Source organism: Triticum urartu, chromosome 7A (assembly GCF_056163025.1).
Source record: "Triticum urartu cultivar PI428250 chromosome 7A, HENAU_Tu73, whole genome shotgun sequence".
Taxonomy (NCBI): domain Eukaryota; kingdom Viridiplantae; phylum Streptophyta; class Magnoliopsida; order Poales; family Poaceae; genus Triticum; species Triticum urartu.
Window position 1 is genome coordinate 212,007,009 of NC_141879.1, and position 6,901 is coordinate 212,013,909.

The following is a 6,901-nucleotide window of genomic DNA, read 5'->3' on the forward strand; positions in this document are numbered from 1 at the left end:
TATTGGGGTAATCTATGCATAGGGGTTGATGCACGTTTTTATTATCTTTTCACCGACGGAAACTTTGGGGTCTCTTTATAGTTCTTTGTGTGGATTGAGTATTATGAATATGAATATGCTTTGGTGTTATTCTAGTACGAACTCTAGGATAGATCAAACAGAAAAATAGCTTTGCGTTATTTTAGTACGAACTCTTAAATAGATCGAACAGAAAGAATAGCTTTGAGGTGGTTTAGTACCCTACAAACAATTCCTATCTTTTGCTCTCCGCTAATAGGAACTCAGGAGTGATTCTTTGTTACACTTTGAGAGATAATCATATGATCCAACTATGTTAGCACTGTTGAGAGATTGCACTAGTGAAAGTACGGACCCTAGGCCTTGTTTTTAAACATTGAAATACTGTTTTGTGCCCGTTTACTATTTGCTACCTTGCTGTTTTTATTTATTCAGATTATAAAAATATGTTTCTACTATCCATATTACAGTTTTATCACCATCTCTTCGCCAAACTAGTGCACCTATACAATTTGCCATTGTATTGGGTGTGTTGGGGACACAAGAGATTTCTTGTATTTGGTTGCAGGTTCATTTGAGAGAGACCATCTTCATCCTACACCTCTCACGGATTGATAAACATTAGGTCATCCACTTGAGGGAAAATTGCTACTGTCTTACAAAACTCTATGCTTGGAGGCCCAACACGTGTCTACAAGAATAAAGTTGCGTAGTAGACATCAAGATCTTTTCTGGCGCCGTTGCCGGGGAGGTGAGTGCATGAAGGTATATCTTTAGATCTTGCAATCGAATCTATTAGTTTCTTGTTTTATCACTAGTTTGGTTCCTAAAAGAAAACTACATAAAAATGGAATTGAGGTTGCATCATATTATTGATCATCTTTACAATATCTTTCTTGAAAATGATAGTTCGGGAAATTGTGCTCAATTGATAGAAGAAGAATTCTATAAAATGTTTAGCATAAATCATGAGGATGATTGCAATGTTGTTAGTATGAGTTCTTTGAATACCCATGATGCTAATGATATGCAAAGCCATAAGCTTGGGGATGCTATGTTTGATGAAGATGATATTTTTAGTCCCCGAAGATTTGATGTGCAAATTTGTTATAATGATTGCATGCCTCCTATTTATGATGATTATAATGATGAAAGTGGATTTGGAGAGGTCATGACTTTGTTTAGTGATACATCCACTATTTTGGAAGAGGTTTCAATTGATTATGACAATGAAGTTGCCATCTATGATGATTAATATGATGACATCTATACCATAAAGAGTGATAAATCTTATATGCTTGTGCACCATGAAAATAGTGCTGTATGTGATGGTTACATTGTGGCATTCATTCATGATGCCTTTGAAAATTATTATGAGAAAGGAACTTATGTCGTTACATATCTCAATAATATCAAGTTTCTTCTCTATGTGTTGATTGTTTTGAAGTCACACTTGTTTTGCCTTCCTATGCTAGTTGATTCTTGTTCCCATAAGTTGTTTGCTCACAAAATCCCTATGCATAGGAAGTGGGTTAGACCTAAATATGCTAGTCATATGCTTCATGATGCTCTCTTCATATTTCAATTCTTATCTTTTATGCAAGCATCATTGAAATCATCATGCCTAGCTAAAAGGCATTAAAGAAAAGCGCTTGTTGGGAGACAAACCAACACTTTTACATGTTGTTTTTGTGTGTTCACATGATTATTCTACCGTAGTAATCATGTTTTATTGCTTTTGTTTCAATAAAGTGCCAAGTAAAGCCTTTAGGACCTTGTTGGGTGGTAGTTGCTTTGATCTTGCTGGAAAACAAAAACTTTTGCGCTCAGGAATACAATTGTCATTTTTAACAAAAGCATGATAAAATGCTGATTCTTTTTGAAGAAGATCAATAGACAAATTATCCAGGTTTTTCTAATTTTCAGAATTTTTGGAGTAGCAGAAGTATGGTTGGAGTACAGATTACTACAGACTGTTCTATTTTTGACATATTATGTTTTTCAATGCATAGTTTGCTTGTTTTCTAGTTCTTGTGGCTTATATTGTTCAATATAAATTGTAGAAATGATATTATACAGCAGGCATTGTGTGAGAACAATTATGAGTCTCGTCTTCGAGAGTACAAAAGGTAGAATGGTTTGCTCTTTATCATACTAACCTATTTCACAAAGTTCCGTTAAGTTTTGTGTGAATGAAGTTTTCAAGTTTTGGGTGAGATGTCGATATGAGGAGAATAAGGAGTGACAAGACCCTAAGCTTGTGGATTCCCAAGGCACCCCAAGTTAATATCCAAGGAATATCCAAGCAACTAAGCTTGGGGATGCCCCGGAAGGCATCCCCTCTTTCGTCTCCAACAATATCGGTAACCTTACTTAGAGCTATGTTTTCATTCGTCACATGATATGTGTTTTACTTGGAGCATCAATTTATTTTGTTAGGATTTGCTTTATGTTATTTAGAATAATGTTTTGCATCTTCTATTTCAATAGAAGTGGCAATGATAGCCTTTTCCATGCTTATTTTGTAAGTATACATGTTGCTGTTTGAAAACAGAAAGTTTGCCGCTGTTGAAAAAATTCCCTAGAAAACTCAGAATGTGATAAAATGTTGAAACTTTTTGAAAAATGAGATCTGATAAATTTTCTAATGTGTGGTAAATTTTCATAACTTTTGGAGTTAAGGAAGTATTGATACTCTTGCATTCTTTACAGACTGTACTGTTTTGGCAGATTGCTGTTATGCTTGCATTGTTTGCACATGTTTGCTTGTTTAATGATCTTATTTGAGGATAGGTGTATTAAATATGCAGAGGAATTTAGTATGCAATGTTTAATAATAATTTTAGTGATTTTCTAAAGTAGAGAATGATAAGGTTTTTGCATTGGTTTATACTAACTTATCTCATGAGTTCTTGTTTAGTTTTGTGTGAATGAAGCTTTTGAGATTTAGGGAAACCATGATATACAAGGAATTAATGAGACACAAAAGCTCAAGCTTGGGGATGCCCAAGGAATTCCAAGATAATATTTCAATAAGTCTCAAGCATCTAAGATAATATTTCAAGAAGTCTTCAACAATTATCGGTTGAGCCTAAGTTTCTGCTTCTTCACCTGATGTGTGCTATTATTAGAATGTCATTTTGTTTTGTTTTGCTTGCTGTTTTAATAAAATACTTAGATCTGAAAGTTTTTAAATAAAATAGAGTCCTCAAATAATTGCTAGGGAGACTAAGTAAGCGACATTCACATCCTGTCAACGAAGCTCTTTTCTATGTCATTTACTCTTGTGCTTCACTTATATCCTATGAGTAAATTGTTGAATAAATTGAATATCATGAAGTTGAAATCATATCATGCCTAGTGGTTGGTTCACATTGGGTTTAGAAATTGAAATACTTTGAGGCTTGATAATCACAATATTGGTCATACAAGCAATTCATGAATATTTAGTATAAGAAAGAGAACTTTCACATGCAAATACACTATCATGGAAATCTTTGTGATTGTGAGCCCCCATCAAAATATTATATGCCAAAATTGTTGACATTGGACAAGGAGTACAACATAATGGTTTATGTTTGTTCATATTCACATCGAAGTTATATTGTCATAGATCCTTCAACATGTGGTGCTTGCCCCCTATCTTTGCTAGCTAAAAATTCTGCACCAAGTAGAGATACTACTTGTGTATCCAAAAACCCTTAAACCAAAATCTTATTTTCAAGAGTCCACCATACCTACCTAAGGATTGAGCAAGATCCTTCAAGTAAGTTGTCATCGGTGCAATAAGGCAACAAAAATTGCTTCTAAAAGTGTAAGATCATTTAGTTTAACAGAAAATTGAGTGTTGTACTAACTTGTGATGGTAAAGCAATAAAAGCGACAGACTGCATAATAAAGGTTTTGAACTAAGTTATGCAGTCTGTCACTCTGTCGCTTTTGAACTGGACATATGCGGTTATTTGTTTGTATGATCAACCCCTTAGTTCAAAAGAGTGACAGACGGCAATATAACGTGACATTCTTTTGAACTAAGGGGTTCATCATACAAACAAATAAGCGCATGGCAACCTCTGCTTCCCTCTGCGAAGGGCCCATCTTTTACTTTTCAGTATTTACTTTTATGCAAAGAGTCAAAGTATTCCTCTATATTCCTTTTTATTTTCTCTTTTGGTAAGCATCATGTGGTGAGGAAAGATCTAGGCACATATGTCCCGTTGAATATGGGTAGCATGAGGTATTATTGTTGACATCACCCTTGAGGTCAATATGTTGGGAGGAGAAATTATAAGCCCCTATCTTTCTATGTGTCCGGTTGAAACATTTTGCTCATGTGTACAAGGTGAGTAGTGTTAGCAATCAATGAAGACCATATGATGGTTGAGTATGTGGAGCTCTTACTTAAACTATGTTGAATAAGCTGAATTGCAATTGCTTGGTGACTAAGAACATAGGTTGTTGAGTTTTAAGAGAATTCATTGTTTGAACCTTAACATGTGAATTGGTTGCCACTATAACATGAGAAGTTTCATAAGAAAGAATTGCTGTTATGATGCTAGGAAAAGTGATTGAAATTATCTTTGATCAAACTTGTGCACTTTTCTAGCATTCACACTTCATAAATTATTTCTTTTATAATTTACCTAGTCGAGGACGAGTAGGAATTAAGCTTGGGGATGCTGATACGTCTCCAATGTATCTATAATTTATGAAGTATTCATGCCAATATATTATCATTCTTGGATGTTTTACAATCATTTTATAGCAACTTTATATCATTTTTTTGGGACTAACCTATTGACCCAGTGCCAGTTGCTGTTTTTTGCTTGTTTTTTACATCGCAGGAAATCAATATCAAACGGAGTCCAAACGCAACGAAACTTTAAGGAGATTTTTTTGGACCAGAAGGAACCCATTGGGCCAGAGCTGCACCTCGGGGGTGCCCCGAGGGGGGCACAACCCACCAAGGCGCGCCAGGGCCCCCTAGCGCACCCAGCTGGGTTGTGCCCACCTCGGTGGCCTCCGGCACCCCCTCTTTGCACTATAAATTCCCAAATATTCCGAAACCCTTTGGGGTTAACCTAGATCAGAAGTTTCGCCGCCGCAGGGCTCTGTAGCCACAGAAAAGCAATCTAGACCCGTTTCGTCACCCTGTCGGAGGGGGGAATCATCTCCGGTGGCCATCTTCATCATCCCGGCGGCCACCATGATGAGGAGGGAGTAGTCCACCCTCGGGGCTGAGGGTTATGTACCTGTAGCTATGTGTTTAATCTCTCTCTCTCTCATGATCTATATCATGGGCTTTGTTAATATAGTCGGATCATATGATGTTTCTCCCCTCTATGATCTTGTTGTGATGAATTGAATCTTTACCCTTTGAAGTTTTGTCTTGTCTGATTGAATATTCAGAGATGAGAACACATGATATATGTCTTGCGGTATGAATACTTGAGGTGACAATTGGGGTATCTTATTGATTCACTTGATATATGTTATGGCATTCAACTCATGGATTCCCACGGTGATATTGGGGTAATCTATGCATAGGGGTTGATGCACGTTTTTATTATCTTTTCTCTGACAGAAACTTTGGGGTCTCTTTATAGTTCTTTGTGTGGATTGAGTATTATGAATATGAATATGCTTTTGTGTTATTCTTGTACGAACTCTAGGATAGATCGAATGGAAAAATAGCTTTGCATTATTTTAGTATGAACTCTTGAATAGATCGAACAGAAAGAATAGTTTTGAGGTGGTTTAGTACCCTACAAACAATTCCTATCTTTTGTTCTCCGCTAATAAGAACTCATGAGTGATTCTTCGTTACACTTTGAGGGATAATCATATGATCCAATTATGTTAGCACTGTTGAGAGATTGCACTAGTGAAAGTACGGACCCTAGGCCTTGTTTTTAAGCATTGCAATACTGTTTTTGTGCCCGTTAACTATTTGCTAACTTGCTATTTTTATTTATTCAGATTATAAAAATATATTTTAACTATCCACATTACACTTTTATCACCATCTCTTCGCCGAACTAGTGCACCTATACAATTTGCGATTGTATTGGGTGTGTTGGGGACACAAGAGATTTCTTGTATTTGGTTGCAGGGTCATTTGAGAGAGACCGTCTTCATCCTACACCTCTCACGGATTAATAAACCTTAGGTCATCCACTTGAGGGAAAATTGCTACTGTCCTACAAAACTCTGCGCTTGGAGGCCCAAGACGTGTCTACAAGAATAAAGTTGTGTAGTAGACATCAATATGCAAGGATCACGTCGTTACTTTCAATGACCCAGTTCAATATTTAAATGGAACACATGAACGAATCGTCGGCCAACTATAGATGGATTGTTTGTCAGCTATATCTGCACTTGTGTAGAGGAGGGCGATCGCCAAATTCGTTTCGCACGTCATTGGCAGTGAGAGAAATAGAGGGACAGAGAGAGTCGCTTAACAAGTAGGAGCGCCTATATACAGAACTTGCTAATTTGGAGGTGTTCGTGGCCACTGATCGGATACATCATAAATTTTCTTTTAGCGTGTCCATGGTCACTAATCAGGCTCACCCCAAATTTTCTTTCACATAACCGGACACCTCAATTAGCACAGCTCAAATTCACATAAAGACATTCAACGTTACGAAACAATGCAACATATATCGTCCAGCTACTACATCAGGACAATGCTATTGGACAATCAAAATTTGGCATGTTCTGCCTACATACTAGCTATGGAGAAGATCATTCATGGTTACCCTTGCCCTTCTTGGCGCCCTCTTCGTCCTTGCGCCGAAGTAGCGGTTGAAAACGCAATAAGTGTCATCTTCATGGCGCAGGTGTGACGTCCCGATTTAATCGTACACTAATCATACATGCA